General features: G+C 45.0%; 1 long non-coding RNA gene across 1 annotated transcript; it reads right to left on the minus strand.

Moving 5' to 3' along the window:
- Positions 1–9201: 9201 nt before the first annotated feature.
- LOC134475390 (uncharacterized) lies at positions 9202–12227 on the minus strand. Its single transcript, XR_010046492.1, has 3 exons — positions 12121–12227; positions 10156–10239; positions 9202–9465 (listed from the first exon to the last, which is right to left on the minus strand). It is a non-coding gene; the product is annotated as an uncharacterized LOC134475390 (long non-coding RNA).
- Between the last annotated feature and the right edge of the window lie 3795 nt (positions 12228–16022).

Genomic DNA, 16022 nt, shown 5'->3' on the forward strand with positions numbered 1-16022 from the left:
CCATACCTATTGAAAGCATTGCCAACTGCCCCTGGGAGCCATGCAGACACGCCCAGCTGTGGGCTCCAGGATCTGTCCCAGCATGGATGCCAGTGAGCCGCATGCAGAGGGCACTGCCGTGCTGCCCTGTGTGTTCCTCTGGAGTCTCACAGTCATCCCTCTGTGTACAGGACGGAGAGAGGCTAACTCTGGGAATGCCACCCAAACAGGCAAAGGACTCCGTGAAGCCTCCAGGAGATGAGGAGCGGTGACAGATACAGAGAGGCCATCCAAGAGAGCATGGTGCTCACTCCTAAATCACCACTGCTCACCAGGATTAGCGCTCAAGGCTTCCTCAGATAGAACCCAAACAACACTGTGCTGAAGAATGAGGCATATGGCCCTTGAGGACAGGTCCAGCTACACTGTCCCAGGTAACTGCTTCGTCCAAGGCATCAGTGCCCTCTCCCTTGCAGAACTTCCTATGGGAGGAACCCCTTTCCCTCTCCAGAGATTCATCCCCAAAGCCTTTGAGTACACAAGGAGCTTTGGGGGCTTTGGTTTGGGGGTTGAGATGTTGGGAAGGCTTCTCTTTGGCCCTTCTCTCCTCCCAGATACCTCTGGGCCTCCACAGTGCTCAGTATAATGTTCTGCTGAAATTGAGTCTCTCTCTCTCTGTCTCTTTCTCTCTCTCTCTCTCTCTCTCTCTCTCTCTCTCTCTCTCTCTCTCTTCCTCATATTGTAGATGTCTGTTTTAATGGAACCCAATGTGGAGCTGGAACTGATGAGGACTGATAGGTAAGGAGCCACTCACTCTGGGAGAGTAACTAACTGAGGCTACCGAAGGCTGTCGGCTCGGGGTTAGAGTAGCTTGCTTGTGGTCCAGCATCACTGAATGAGCGACTGCTTCTTGACATATGTCTGACACTTTGCACTTCCACAAGGCTTCTTCCAACTGTGAAGTGATGAATCTACTTGTTTAGGAATTTGGCAAGCCTCGGGCTACCTCTGCTACCTCATATCTTTGCCACAGAAGGCTCATGACATGGACAAATGGGGGTTCTGCAGGCAAGGCTAAATCAGTCAAGGGAACATGGAAAACTATTGTAAAGTAATGAATGTCAATTCAAGGATGTGTACTGATTTGGGAAATCAGAATCCCCTACTTCTTCTTTGAATTTGTTCTGCAAGTGGGTTGGTTTGCACTTCAGTGGGGCCTCTTGATAATTCAAAGTGGGCTTTACAAATCTCTGATTTGCACACATCACTTCCAGCATCTCCAGAGCTTGGCACTTGAGCTAACCACGTCAGAAGACTTGAGGCTAAAAGCCTGAGTTCCATAAAATAAAGGCATATGGCATTTGTCAGCTTTCCCATCACTGAGACACACTGCTGACACCCGCAACTTAAAGGAAGAGAAATTGAATTTAGCTCACAGTTTCAGAGGATTCATTCCATGATCAGCTGGCTCCAAGGTAGGAACATCATGGAGGAAGACCCTACTTAGTTCATGGTGGCTGGGAAGCAGCAGGGGACCACTGCCTAAGCGGAAGGGGCAGGGCCCATGTGTATAGTACCCAAGGCCACGCTCTGCACCTCAGCCAGCCACACCCAGGAGCACGCTTTATAACCCCCTGGGCATTTCTTAATCCAGTCAAGCTAATGTATCTTGACTAATAGTTGTAGATATCAAACACTTTTGTACACTCTCTCCACTTTTTTACATTTCTGAGTCAGTGAAATCACGTGTATAAAATGCAATTGTTGCCTTTTGTGTGTGTCCCCAAGTTGCTTCACATAGCAAGTTAGTGATCTTTGCTTTTCTTAGACAAATGACACCCTCAGATATCTTGGGGATTTCCTCTCAGCCTGGACTAAGAGGAAAGGGAAAACAGAGTTGTAATTCATGAACTTTCCTAACTTTTAACCCCAAGTTGGAGCTAAGTCTTCTTTTGGGGTATCCATGAGTGCTAGGTAAGATACCAAGATTCAGAGGTATGTGTTTCTGTGAAATTCCTGAGAAAGTAGAGTAAAAACGTGAAGGGGGACCCCAAACCAGCCCAAAGTGGAACAGATAACTAGGAGCCGAACAAGAGGACCAAAGACGAATCTTCCACATGATAGAAAACCTGAGAGAGCAGCCCAGAGTCATTCGGGGCTAGGGGGTGCTGGAAGGAGGAGATGGATGCCACAGCAGAAGTAGATGAACCAGACACAGCTGCCTGATTGATCTGGGTCTTAAAAATGGTGAAAGAAGGCATGGAGTTTTTCTTTATGTCTTTTCCTCTTGTCTGAAAATGCCAGTGGGATTATGAAAAATGTGAAAAACTAGCAAACATACTGAAAAACTAGAGCACTTGATTTGGTCTGAGAAATCTGTGTTCTTGTTTGTACATTCATTCCCATGTTCCCCCAAGGTTTCTTGGATTATGCTGCGGAAGGTTATGGAGCTGATTTAATGGGAACTTCTTGGCTGGGAACCAGAAGGGCGCCACTTCCGGAAACATGCATATTTCTAGGCATCTGAATGGTGTATTCTGTTGGAGGCACAGGTTTGGAGGATGGGAACGTCACAGGCGTGTGAGTAGTGTTAGAATTTTCCAAAGGAAATTTAAAATCTCTCAAATTATTAGTGTGCTTAACTCTACAATTCATTTTCAATATTGACTTTGACAACTGAGATTTATTTATGCGCTCACATGACTCAGCCTTAGTAAATTAAACCTGTCAAAGTGACTTTAAAAAAAAAAAAACACAATAGCGTTTGCCCTGTCTCTGACACCTGTTCAGTGAGGGAGAAGAGACTTAAATGGAAATAGCTAGAAAGACAGTTATAAAGCAGTATGATCAGTGCTGGCTTCTAGGTAGCGTCTGGCTTTGTGGCTGGTGGGTTCTGGTGGGGGATGGAACCTGGATTCTTCCTACTACTCCAGCAATCAATTCTATCACTGCCACCGCTGGCCACACCCCCATTGTCTCTTCCACCACTCCAGTCTCCCTTCTGGTCTCCCTCTACTCAGACTGGAACTCTGAGAGCAAAGTACTATGATCGAGGGGATTCCCTACATAGAATCCAACGTTGCCTTCCCAGTGCTTATGGCCTAAAGGCCCAACCTGCCATGGAAGGCCCTCCCAGACCTACTTCCTATGGGCTTGCCCAGCAGGGCACATCCTCTGCTTCCTCTATGCTAACTGCAGCCAGCACTGGCTTCGGGCAACTGAGCACCCTGCTGGGATGGGTTAGTAGGACCATAATCTTTCTCCATCCTGCCCTCCAAGGGGAACGGATACCCAGTGTAATTACAGGAGTCCAGGTGGGATCAGATTCCCTCTCAGAACTGCTCCTCTATTTGTTGTTCCACTTTGTATGAGGAGTTAAGAGGTGTGTGACAGTCCTAAAGCAGTGGAAACAGCAGGAAAAAAAGCCCTGGAGCAGAAGTCAGTAATCCAACGTCCTAGCTTCTGAAACACAACCAACTTCTAGAGGCTAGAGGTGTGGAGGGACAAGGCTCAAGTTAATTCCCTTCTCTGTGCCCTTGTTTCCTCATCTGTGAAGCAAGAATACAATAATAGTGTTTTCCTGCCAGGAATATTTCTTTTATAATGCATTTGTATTAATTTAACTTCAACCTGGTTACACAGGCAGAATTTCTTGCATTGTTGCAAAACCTTTTGATTCACCACATGCTAGCCTAGACAGTCCATCAGTTCCCTGAAGTCCCTTAGTAGGTGAACTGCCTCTCTCCAAGCCCAACAGCTATGGGGCACTATAGATGGTCTCCTCCTCCAGACATATGTGAGGAGCAGCTTCCTGAGAGGTGTGACATGGGAGGGGGGTGCTCCCCTCCCCTTCTCCAGCTCCTCTGATGGCCTTACCAGGGACTCATCTAGAATACGGTGGACGGAGCTGAAGAGGCACATTGGGCTTGCTTCCAAAGGCAGACTCAAGGTTAAGTTGCTGTTTGGTACATGGGCTTCAGATCACTCCCTCCCCTGTCCTGAATTCCGTCCCCTTTGTCACCACACGAAGATCCCCCACTGGCTGGTTCTGCTCTCCTCCGGGGTGCCTACTGCTGAATCTCATTTTGCTTGGTCCAGAGACAGATCAGGTAAAAAGTGCTGCTTCATGGTGGGGGTAGGTATAGGCAGAATTAGAAAGAGAAAGCCAGGGGCCCCCAGGGAAAACCTCACTGGTAGAATAAGTATGCACACTAGTACACACATCAACATACATTGACACACTCACCCCCCACTCACATACACACAAACATGGGTGCTCACACATGTTCACATGCACAGTACTCGTGCACTTTCACACTTTCACATGTGTATGCATACGTACACACAAGTGTGCACAGATCTGCACAGGTACATAAAAGGCACACATGCTTGTGCCCACAGCCAGCCTCATTTCTGCAGCTCTGGTCCCTGTGAGTTGGCAGCCACTGCTGTTCCTACACTTCAATTCCTCACCCTCTGCAACAAACCTGCACTCTCCAGGAGGAACTGATACGAGGGCCTCCTCCAGCACTGTCACAGGTGACCTTGCATTTGATTTCTCTCTGCTTTCCTTTGATCATTTATATCATTTTACTTTTGCTATAAAACAGGACTCCACTGGGCAGAATCATAGGACTGCTTGATCTGCTGTCATCTCAGCACCTTGCTGACCACATGGCCTCCTTGTGTCATCACTTGGTGTTGTCGCCTTTGAGCCTGGACCCTGGGGGCTGCTGCAATACCTCAGAGCTGCTGGGAAGGCTCAAGACTGTCCACCTGACCTGGTTGCCTGTTTGCTCTGGAAATGGTCTAGAAACGGCAGGCTGCTTCTATCCTCTCCTCACTGTTGCCTGCCCAGGAGGAGCCGAGGACACAAACAGTCCAGCAATTCCTAAGCCATTGTGTCACCCTTGGAAATGAAGTCAACGTGTCCATTTGATCCGCCAGCTCTTGGTCTATTCCTTTTTGTAGCTGGGAAAAACATTTCCGTTTCCAAGCCAAACAGTTTTTTTCTACAGCTGTCTTTGTAAAGCATGTACAAGGGTTGGGCTTGGGGGGGATGGGTTCTTTTGATTAGATTCTTCTAGCTTTTTTCTCCAAAACTCATAGCAACACTCTCCTTCCTGTGGCTTTGGGAGAAATGTCATTGGTGGCCTAGGCTTTGTGAAAAAGACTAAATCTGAGCTGTTATTCTGTCAGATATCACATAATCACAGGCGGGCCAGTAAATGGATGGTAACCACCCTCAAGGCTCCTGGAGAACTCTCTTAGTCACTTTCCTGTCACTGAGACACAGTACCCAACACCCACAACTTAAAGGAGAAAAAGTTTGCTTTGTCTCACTTTTCAGTAGCCTCTGTCCTCCTATGGGTGGCTGGCTCTAGGCAGAAGCAGTATGGTGCAAGGGACTGGCGGAGGGACACTGCTCACCTCATGGCAGCCAGGAAGCAGAGAGCAAAAGGAAGAGCTGGGAGGGCAACAAATCCTTGTGGCTACATCCCCAGTGACCCACTTCTCCTCACCAGGTTCCGCCTCCTGGTCACACAAGAGGTGCACAAAAACCACTAAACTCCAATAGCCATCAGAGAAAGGTGGCTTTTCTAGGTCGATCTCTAGCTCTGAGTCAAGGCTCTGCCATGCGATTGTGCTCTGTCCTCTGGGTTCTTGTGTTAGTTGCCTCTAAACATCAGTCCCATGCCATGAGAACCAGTGGGGCTTCATCAGGGCCACTCATGTCAAGCCCAGCATTCACAAAGTGGCTGAACTCCCATTCACATCTGGCTTGACTCTCAACCCAGCTTACCACGTGCATCAGTGGATACACATTTCTCAATTTTACTTTTTCCTTCTGAAAAAAAGCAATGAGTATTCTAGATGCCTTTTAAAAGAGAATGTAGGAGGATAATTAGATTAGATTAGATTTGAGGGGCATTTTGACATTCATTCCAGAAAATTCCTTTGGCAATTACATAACTGTCATAGAAAAATATTAATTTACTAGGATTGCTGTTAGGGTTTGTGTCTGAATTGTCCTCCAAAGGCACATGTGTTGAAGGACCGGTCCCCATTGAAGCAGTGTTCAGAAGTGAGGCCTTTGGGAGCTGATTAGATCATGAAGGCCTTGACCTCACTGATGGATTCATTCATTTATGGGTTCATAGCTTAGTGGGTTTGGGGAAGACAGGTTATGTAATATAAGTGAGCTCTCTCTGCTTCCTGGCCACCATGAGGTGAGCAGATTTGCTCTGCTGTGTGTTTCCCCATCATGATGTACCACCTCACCACTGGCCCACAGCCACAGGACTAAAGGTCTGAAACCTCTGAAACTATCAGCCAAACTCACCTTTTCCTTATTTTAAATGGGTGACCTTATTGTATTTCTGACACAGAAACGGAAAACAATCAAAGTTGCTATAGCAAAGTACTGCACAATGGCCAGTTTAAACAGACATCTGTCATCTTACGGTTCTGAAGGTTACAAATCCAAGATTGGGTGTGCAGAGATGGTTCTTTCTACAAACTTCTCTCCTTGGCTTGTAAACAAGCACTTCTTTCTGTCTTATCATACTGTCTTCTCTCTGTGCATGTCTTTATCTAAATATCCCCTTTTTTAGACACCCATCATTTTGGGAAAAGGTCTATCCTAATGGCCTCATTTTGATGTAATTATCTCTACAAAGACCCTGTATCTAAATAAACTGAGGCTCAAAGGTCTTAAGGTTAGGGTTTCAACATACCTTTTTTTGAGGGGGTGGAGGTAAAGTTCTACCCATACTAGTGGCTCTCTGAGCTTGGGCATCCTTAACCTAGATAGAATCATCCTATCTCAGGCACAGCAGACCCGCTCTCTTGTCTTCTCTTGGATAGTAAGTGGCTGTCTGAGTGTCTCTCCAGGAACAGGAACAATGTTACCACCATGAAGATCCAACAAGAAGTGTGGGAGGTGGCTCTGAGAAAGTAGAGAAGTTCAGCCAGGCGTTGACACCTCACACGGTGCGGGGGGGGGGGGGGTGCTTATTTCTTCTTGGGAACCAGGGAGCTGCTCTGAGCAGACTTTGACAGGAACTCAGTCTGAAGGCAGTGTCATGGGAATGATGGGTGGAACTTCTGGAAAATCGAAACCAGCTCTACTGGTTTTGATCACACCAAGTCTCCCAAGGTGGGAATACAAAACGTCTTTAAACCTAACCCCATCAGATGTGAAATGCTTTGTACGCCTTTGAAGGAAAGGCCTGAAAGAGTTTGCGGGTGTTCCTGCGCTCTTCAGCCAGGGCGGAGGGATCTGTCTAGAGTGAGCAACAGTCACAGAGAGTGAGATGTTCTATGCAGTGTAACCCACTGGGAAACAGCTAAGGCAGGTTCTCAACAGAACCTGCTGCAGCTGCCTCTCTGGGGCACACCTACTATCGGGCCCATTCGCCCACAGACGAGAAGCAGCTGCCCATCTCCTCCTAATGATACAGGGAAGCCAGGAAACAAGCTTTCCCAGACGGCTAACCCTACTTCCTTGGAGAAAATTGCTTCTTTCCATGACTTAAGTTTACAGTGTTGCTGGATCATTATGCCCACATAATAGGACTCAAACCACAGAAGCAGCAACCTTGAAATGTGCTTTTTGTCTATTGCAAACCACTTTGAAAATAAAATGAAAATGTTTCTCCCAAACCTGGTCCTGAGTTCTTGAGGTAGTGGCTTTTCTCCCCTTAACCAATAACAGGACTGAGATCACCCCACTCCTTGGCAAGATTTTGGTCCAAATTCAGGAGATGGGCAGCCTCATCAGAGTGAAGCTCAGAGCTCACACTAATGCAGGCATCTCCAGGTTTTACTATATCCTGGGCTACAATAGAAAAATTTTAAAGAAATTTTGTTACATGCATAAAACATAGTTATATGTTTTATATGCAGCCCAGGATCAATCCTCTTTGTTCAATGAGGTCCATGCAAGCCTGGAAATTCTGTTTCCCTCCATTTGGAAGGTCTCCTACTTTTCTCAAAAATGGGACCACATTTTCTCTGTCCCTTTCACTTCTGACCCATTCTAGCAACTTGTTACAGCATAAAACAACCAAGGCCTGTTCATGGCACTGCAGAACCAAAGCTGGCATAAGATCACCTCAGGAGGGAGGCACTATAGAGCATCTTTGGCAAAGCACCAGCTTCAGGGGGCCTTGGTGTCTGTCAGAAACTAGAGTGGCCCTAACATCCTTCAAACTGCAGAGAGTTCTTGTGCATGCATGAGGGACAGATCCCTCCCTCCAGCAGGTACGCATTGGCAAAAGACCTAGCCCTCTGGCTGCAAGGACCCTGGCTTCCCCATCTTGTTAGACAGGGAGATGTGGCAGGGAGGCAGCAGTGACCAAGGTGAAGATATTCCCAGGGACTCCGAGCTCTTCACGCTTTGCAGCCTGAGACTGAGAGAAATATGCTCATTCTCCCAGTGCACAGCGCTGTTTGCTAGTTCACCTCAACCTTGTCCAGCAGCTGGGTTTAGGCCCAGCCTCGCAGCATCTTCTTGCTATCATCAACACATGATAGTGGTTTCTCAACTCAGGGTCTTGTCTGGCAACTGGTATCCAATACAGTCACTTCTTTTCTCAAGCAAGGTCCACTAGGTCTGACCACTCTTCTATCGGGCCAGCTAGCTGCCCTGCTGGGAAGCACTTACACTTGTGAGTCAGTTCACAAATGCTGGCCCCTGGAAATTGAACTCCGGGTAGACACGCCCAGCTGGAGGCAACGCTCTGTTTAAGTGAACAAGGCTAATTTGTTAGGCTTGGCTATGACTGAATGTGTGTGTTTTCAATGAGGCTTAATTTAAGTTGAAATCTAATTTGGAAGGTCTCAGGGGGTAAGACTTTCAAAACTAAAGAGATAAACGAGGTGGCTCAGACTCTATAAAGAATGGAATTGCTCCTACTGTCTTTTGAGCTTGGGTGGGTTATTTATTCTTTGGAAGAGGCTGCCTCTGGATGCTTGCTTTGTTTTGTTTTCATGTATTTTTCACGGCAGATTGTGAAGAGTCTGCTTTTGACTAAAAGTGTTTTAAAGAGGCAATTGTTTTTGCTGTTAGTTTATGTCCTGCTTCTACCTGGTGGCTGCGACAGTGGCTATTTACTGAAGGGACATTCAGACAGAGGGGGTCAAGAAATTGAAGGAACACTAGTAAAAAGAAAATCACAAGTCTTTTGCCTCCAGGGTCACATGATTTTATTTCGGAGAATAAAGCTGAGTTAATGTAGCAAGCCATTGAGTTAGCACAGAGGAGCTTCTAACTCCGGCAAGGAAGCACGGGCTCTCCGGGTGAGGGGCTCCCTATGGGTGGGGTTCACCTCCACAGAAAGATGTGACGCTACTACTGCAGCTGCCAGGGCTTCCCTCCATGCCCAGGAAACAGCAAGGGCAAATTCTTCAAGTTCTGAGTGATAGCCCATCTCTCTGGATCTGTATGTGCTGAGAAACCATGTCAGAATCATCTGGAGCATCCTAAAGGAAAGCAGTAAAAAAGGATCAGAATCCGACGGTAGAGCACCCCCCTGGCCTGAGCAGTTAGCTTCAGCATTGCACATCTGGCAGATGACCTCCAGCCAGAGGGAGCCTCTCAGGCCCGTCCTCTCTGCTTCGCTTTAAGGCACAGCAGTTTGCTCACCCCCAGGCTTATATAGGACTACCCTGCCCCAAATCCCGATATGCCCACCTCCTACAGCTGAGGGCTGGAAAGCAAAGTAGGTGCTGTAAACCTTACAGAAACTAATGCAATAAGAGCCTTGACTACCTATGGTTAATAGAGAGAGTGTTTATCAGCCTATGTGCTTTTTGGTTAAAGTCTTGTATAGACTCCTATACAGGCATAGCGGTTGTCCATCCTTAAAATGTTTGCTGTACCATCACGGGAAAGGTCTGGCTTGGGGCACACAGACTCCTTCTTGCTGGTAATGTGTGGTTCACCTTGACTGTTTCCCTGAAGGTCCAATGAGAGGAGGAATTCTCTAAGTCAGGGATGGGCTGTAGGTGGCTTGGCGGTGCGGCACCAACAGCCAGACACAGCCCTCTGACAATAAGGACTCTGTCTTAGGTCAGTGCTACTTGTCTGGAACAGACTTCTAAGCCTTTTTCTTCTACATTCTTTCAAAAAGAAAGGCCTTGGGCCCAGCCGCGCTGATACTAGGTTCTCACCTGGACTTAACACGATGGAGTAGTTTTCACTGGATTCACTTTCACAGCGAAGGACACCGGTATTCCACAAAGATGAGAAGTTTCCTTTTAAAATTGGTTAGTAAAAACATCGAGTCAAGTTTTTACAGTGTACTTAATAGCAGAGACGGAAACACATGAAGCCTGAAATTTGCAAAGTCCCAGAAGATCCTCCCAGTTCTAGAATCAAAGGTCAGCTAATGGGAGCAAATCTTTGCAAGTCAGATATTTGATAGAGTATATACACCTCTTACAACTCAATAATAAAAAGAAATATAACCCAAGTATTGATGGGAAAAAGATCCAAATACACATTTCTCCAAAGAAGATATACGTGACCAATGAACATGACACTTAACATTACTAATCATCAGAGAAATGTAAATGTCATTGAAACCACGATGAGATACCATGTCACACTCACTAAGATGACTAAGTTTTGAAAGGACAGTAATGCATTTTGTGCAGAGCCAAAAAACTTGGAAGCCTTATACACTTCTGGTGGGAACATCAAACGGTGCAGGCACACTGGAAAATGGTCTCCTGGCTCCTCATATGACTCAGAAACTCTGCTCCTTGATGTGTTATGCAAAAAGTTTTTTTTAAAAAAAATCCACACAAAGACCAGGGATATAGCTCAGTGGCACAGTACACTGCCTGATAAGTGTGAACTCATGAGTTCGATCCCTGATTTTAAAAAAAACTAAGAAATTATTAATAAAATAGAACTTACAAAATGTAACAATAAACTATCCGTTTAAAAAAACAAAAAAATAAATAAAAATCCACAAAAAGCTTCACAGAAATGTTCACAGCATTGTTACTCATAACACAGCAGTAATGTACGGGAGTGGGCCTTTCTTCTTGTCATAGAGACACGGTGCTGAAGGACACAAGCCCTGGAGAGAACCCTGGCAAGGCCACCAAGCTATGCAGTGTGGGGCTGCAATTCTAACTTCTTTCTTCAAGGCCGTGTGACATGGAACAGCTACTTTTTGCCTTTGACCATATCCTTTCATGTCAAATCAGGGTGATTTTACCGCCCCCTTCTCCAGTTTTGTTGTAAAGGTTAAATACACAGAAAGTTCTTTCTGTTGGGCCTGACGTATGAGTAGTGCTTGATAATGCTGCCTCTTGTGACCAGGTTAGAATGAAGATTTCATATGGGTAGCAAACCGGGGTGCCTGATTAAGGCATTCAGCCCATTCTCTGTCACTTATTATCTATGATCTTGGACAATTACCACTCCGCACTGACCCTCAGTTTCTTAATCTGCAAAATGGGCTTCTCATCCTGCTTTATAATTTATGCTGCTGTTATGGTTTATATTTAAATGTCTCCCCCAAAGTCTCATATGCTCGTAGGTGGGACTTTGGGAAGTGACAATCACGGAAGTGTGATTGTCATCAATGATGGGTTCATAGCTGAGTGTGATGCTGGGAGGCAAAGCGTGTTGGGAAGAGGCGGGTCACTGGGTGTGGCCTGGGAGGATATATCTGTCCACTCCCCCTTAATCTCTCTCTGCTTCCTGGCTGCTGTACTGCACGCAAGCCTCCTCTGCCATGCCCCTCTGCTATGTTGCCCTGCTTTGGAGCCAGCCGACTACAGACTGAAACCTCTACAAACTATGAGCCAAAATAAACCATTGCTCCTTCACCTTGTAGATGCTGGATATTTTGTAATGAGAAAGTAACTAAGATACCTGTCTGCCTGTGCAGTTTTATTAATGAGGAAAAGGAACCCATCTACCTGGCTTTGGCGGAGGGAGTTTCTGTTTCTCGGCTCTACATGTATAGAAATACTTCTTCCGACCCAGAATCTCATCCCTTTTGGAGCTGTATTCTGTCCAGTGGAACCCAACCTGACCCACGCAATCCTGAGGCTTCATGGTGAAAAGCAGGGTTGTGCTCCTAGGTATGGACTTGGACGTGGTCTCAGCTTTCTTACCTGTTCAGAGAGGAGCTCAGGCTAGATGGTGTCCGGAGCCCCTCCAGCTCCATCTTCCAGAAACTTCCACTCTCTGAAGAGCCCCGTTCATTTTGCCTGTGCTCTCTGCGTGGGGAAGCAGAGTGCAGGCACCACTGAGCCTCGCTGTGGGCCGGCCTTGTTGCCTGTTTTTGTTTCTAATCTGAGACATGGAGCTCACTTGAGCAGCTCTCATCTGCACGCTCACTATTTTGCTGAGGCCCCTAAAGCACTGAAACATCTACATTAACGTAGAAGAGTGCTTTGCAGCCGTGCTCAAAGGGCTTTCTGCAAAAAGTGGTCCCTAGCGAGAGGGAGTGTGCTGGGGAGTTGACCTACATAAGATTTGATTTGTGAGTCCCTCACTCTTGCCTGCAAGCATGTCTAAGTGGAATTCTTTTTCAAAAAATCACTTATTGTGGTAAAATCTATGTAATATTTACCACTTTAACCATTTTTAGTGGCCAGCTTACTAGTTGAGTACATGCACAGACATTGTTGTGCAATCGTCATCACCATCCATCCACAGGAATTCCAGATGGAAACTCTGTCTCATTAAGCACTAACTCCTCAGTGCCCCTCCCCCAGCCCCGACAGCTACCATTCTATTTCCCGCCTCTGCGGTTGGACTACTCTATTAACCTCATACATACAGTATCTGCTCTTTTCTGGATGGTTTATTTCACTAAGTACGTCTTCAAGGTCATCCATGTTGCAGCATCTGTTGTAATTTCATCCCTCTTTTAGCTTAAGTAATATTCCATTGTAGGGTTGCTTCTGCCTTTGTCTGTCGTGAACAGTCAGCCATGACACTCACATACGAAGGTGTTTGTCCTTGAATAGTCGCTTTCAGTTCTGTGGTGTATAAACCTAGGAGTGGAAGTGCTCCATCATACAGTAATTCTATGTTGAATTTTTTGAGGAGCTGCTATCATGTTTTCATAGCCCTTCCTGTGTGTTACTGTGTTTTTGTGGATCATCTATCGATGGAAGTTTGAGCTGTTTCCCAAGTGGGACTCTTTTATATAAGAAGCCCAGAGTAGGGGAAAGGAAAGCAGAGAAGCCTTTGGAAAAGAAGGATGCTGAGCAAAGAGGTGAGGGGCCCTCCTGTGCTCTCCGCAGGCAGGCAGTGGGAATTCCTCAGGGAGACTTCCTGGGATGTGGCCGCTGTGTGGTTCTCACCATTTCTGAAGACATTCTTCCGAAATTCACCCTTGGCCCCTCAATCTGAAAAGCTTTGAGGAGAATGGCCTGCCTGCTCATCAGAGAGTAACTTGGGCAGGACAGGAAGACTTGCACATGCATCTGCCTTTGTGAAAGTCTTTAGCGCTTACAGCAATGGCTCCCTGACGCTCACATGTGCTAAGTAGAATTGCAGTCATTATGAAATATGTGGCAGACACTGAATGTGACCATTGGCCCAAAGTGAAATAGCTGACTATGTCCACTTTTGTGGAAGGACAGCCTTCTCTAAAACTATTTGTTCAGGATCTTGAACATGTGTGTGTTGCAAAATTTCCCCTCCTTCCTTCCTGCTCTGTCCTTCTCCAGCACAGCTCCCGCCCTCCCCCATGCCCACATCTGCAGATGTGTCTTTGGAAGCATTTACTGATGGATCCAAAAGCCGTGAGTACTCGCTGATTGAAGCTGGCCCACGTCCGTCTTATGGCCTCTTTTCCTATGTTCAAGACAGATGGCCAAAGGTGGCTCAGAGGGCCCAGAATTACAGCACGTTTTTATAAGGCAAAATTATTCCCCCTCAGGCTATTTCTGCTCACTCTGCAAGACACTGTATCATGAGCTGTGAGTGGCAGGAGCATTCTGCCTGGTGGGCCCGAATCCAGGCACGAGCTACTAATTTCCTGATAAAGCCATTAGTGTTGAGAGCTCTTTGGACTCAGAGCCCCCACATGGAGGTCCCCACATTAATCACGCTGGAAAAAGAAGGTCCAAGACACAAGTTTGGCAAATCTAGACTGAGCTGTTCATCTGTTTTTTAAATACTTCTTTTCTTTATGTCTAATAATATTTTAAATGTTTTATTTCTATATATTTGCACTTCACATAGTTTACAGCCGGCTTGGGGAGTGGTTACACGCACATATTACAGAGTGCGCCATTCTGTGGTTTTCAATTCCCTTTCCCTTCTTTCTCCCCGTCTCCTCCTCCAGTTCTCTTTCCCATTTTACATTCTTGGTACAGTATCACTAACCTTAGCTCATGTTTTACCGCACAGTGTTTACATGACTTGGGGCTATGAGGTTCCTGTCCATGGAATAACTTTTTTCTACTTATTTCTCCTTTCCCTCCTCCTCACCCCTACTCTTTTCCCCTTGGGCCACTCCCCTGTTGCAAGAGATCCATACTTCGTCTCCTTCTATCCATCCTTTATCATTCTCTTTGTACTCTGCCTCACTCAAATGAGAGATACCAGGTGGTATTTAAACTTGTGTGTCTGGCTTATTTCACTCAACATTTTTTCCAGGTGCATTCATTTTCCTATAAATGTCTCAAATTTGTCATTCTTTATAGCCAAATAATATTCCATTTTATATAGATTCCATATTTTCTTTATCCTGTTGTCTGTTAATGGGTACACAGGCTGATTCCAGGATTTACCTATTATGAATTGTGCTGCTCTAAATGTTTATATGCAAATATTATTGTAGGAATAGCTAGGTCACATGGAATTTCTAATTGTTGTTCTTTGAGAAATCTCCATATTGATTTCCATAATGGTTGTACCAGTTTACATTTCTACCAGCAATGAAAAGAGGGTTCCTTTTTTGCCATAACCATGCCAAAATCTGTTATTGCTTGATTTCCTAATGATTGCTCTTCTTCTCAGAGTAAGATGGACTCTTAGTGGTGCTTTAATTTGATTTCTATAATGGCTAAAGATGTTGAACATCTTTTAATAGATTTGTTAACTATTTGTATTTGTTTTTTCATGTGGAGTCTGTTCATTTCTCTTGTCATTTCCTGACTGGATCTCTAATTTTCGTTGGTTTAATTTCTTTTTTGAGTTCTTTGTATATTCTACATATTAGTCCTCTGTCTGAGGAATGGTTAGCAAAAATTTCATCCCCATTCTACAGGTTATTGTTTCGGTCTACTGTTTGATACTTTTGCTGAACAGACTCCTTTTAGACTGTTATAATCCCATTTCTTGATTCTTGCTATTTCCTGTCCAACTGAAGTTCTATTTAGAAAATGCTTTTCTACACCTATGTCTTCAAGAGATTTTATCTTCCAATAAGTTTAATGTTTCTGCTTTAATGTTGATATCTTTGATCCATTTTTATTTTAATTTAGTATATGGTAACAGATAAGGGTTCACTTTTAAATTTTCTACAAACAGATAATGAGTTTCTGGAAGTTAATGACAATGACTGCATGACTCATTGAAACCTCTGGGACAGTTTGAAAGCAGTCCTAAGAGGAAAATTCATTTCAATCAATACTCACATTAGGAAAACAAAGCAAGCCTAAATAAATGACCTTATGAGGACTCTTAAGACACTTGAGAAACAACAACAAAGCAGACCCAAACTCAAATTAAGGAGGGAAATTATAAATATGAGAACAGAAATAAATGAAATGAACACAAAAAACAGTAAAAAGAATCAACAAATCAAAGAACTGGTTCTTCAAAACAATAAAATATATAAGCACTCAGCCAGACTCACCAAGAGAAAATTCACATCAATGCAATTAGGAATGAAAAAAGGTCAAATCACAGCAGATACTATGGAAAGCTAGAAGACAGTAACTACTTTGAAAACTTATAATCCAACAAATTAGTAAATTTTGAAGAAAAGGAGAGATTCCTAGACATATGCAAACTACCAAACCAAACCAAGAATACATAAATATGCTTAACA

The sequence above is a fragment of the Cavia porcellus genome, unplaced genomic scaffold (assembly GCF_034190915.1).
Source record: "Cavia porcellus strain 051 isolate PalLab524CR breed Dunkin Hartley unplaced genomic scaffold, mCavPor4.1 scaffold_3, whole genome shotgun sequence".
NCBI lineage: Eukaryota > Metazoa > Chordata > Mammalia > Rodentia > Caviidae > Cavia > Cavia porcellus.